The 605-nt window shown below is 57.2% G+C and overlaps 1 pseudogene; it reads left to right on the plus strand.

The window, feature by feature from the left end:
* Positions 1-6: 6 nt before the first annotated feature.
* On the plus strand, positions 7-542 carry LOC106736260 (glutathione S-transferase theta-1 pseudogene; annotated as a pseudogene).
* The last annotated feature ends 63 nt before the right edge of the window (positions 543-605 follow it).

A 605-nucleotide genomic window follows, 5' to 3' on the forward strand; every position in this document is an offset into this window, starting at 1 on the left:
AGGCGCTGGCCTTCGGTTTTACTCCAGCACCGTCATTCTGTCCTCTCCTCCCCACAGCCCGTAGGGGCCGGCTGCCAAGTCTTCGAGGGCCGACCCAAGCTGGCTGCATGGCGCCAGCGCGTGGAGGCAGCAGTCGGGGAGGACCTCTTCCGGGAGGCCCATGAGGTCATCTTGAAGGCCAAGGATACTCCACCTGCAGACCCCGCCGTGAAGAAGAAGCTGATGCCTCGGGTGCTGGCTATGATCCAATGAGCTGGGCAATCTCGACCCTGAGCACCCTGGGCAGTTCACAAAGCACCCCCATTTCCAGTGTCCCATTGGGAGAACAGCCTAGAAAGCAGGAGTGATTTGCTTGAGACACACCCATGTTTCATGCCACCTCTGCTCCCCAGGCACGGGTCTACCCCCGACCCTCTCTGCCACAGCTGCCTGAAGGCTACAATGAGAATGGCACCCAGACCTTATCGCCTTTAATCACTGCATTTCGGTTTAAGCTTGGGTAATAAACCTGGGCTCAGTCTAAGACTCTGCCTCTAACTTCACCGTGGGATTTGTTTGGCCATCCTTTGACCTGGCCCTGGTCTGTATCCAAAAGATAACGCTCT

This window comes from Tupaia chinensis, unplaced genomic scaffold, assembly GCF_000334495.1.
Source record: "Tupaia chinensis unplaced genomic scaffold, TupChi_1.0 Scaffold128310_1, whole genome shotgun sequence".
Lineage (NCBI taxonomy): Eukaryota > Metazoa > Chordata > Mammalia > Scandentia > Tupaiidae > Tupaia > Tupaia belangeri.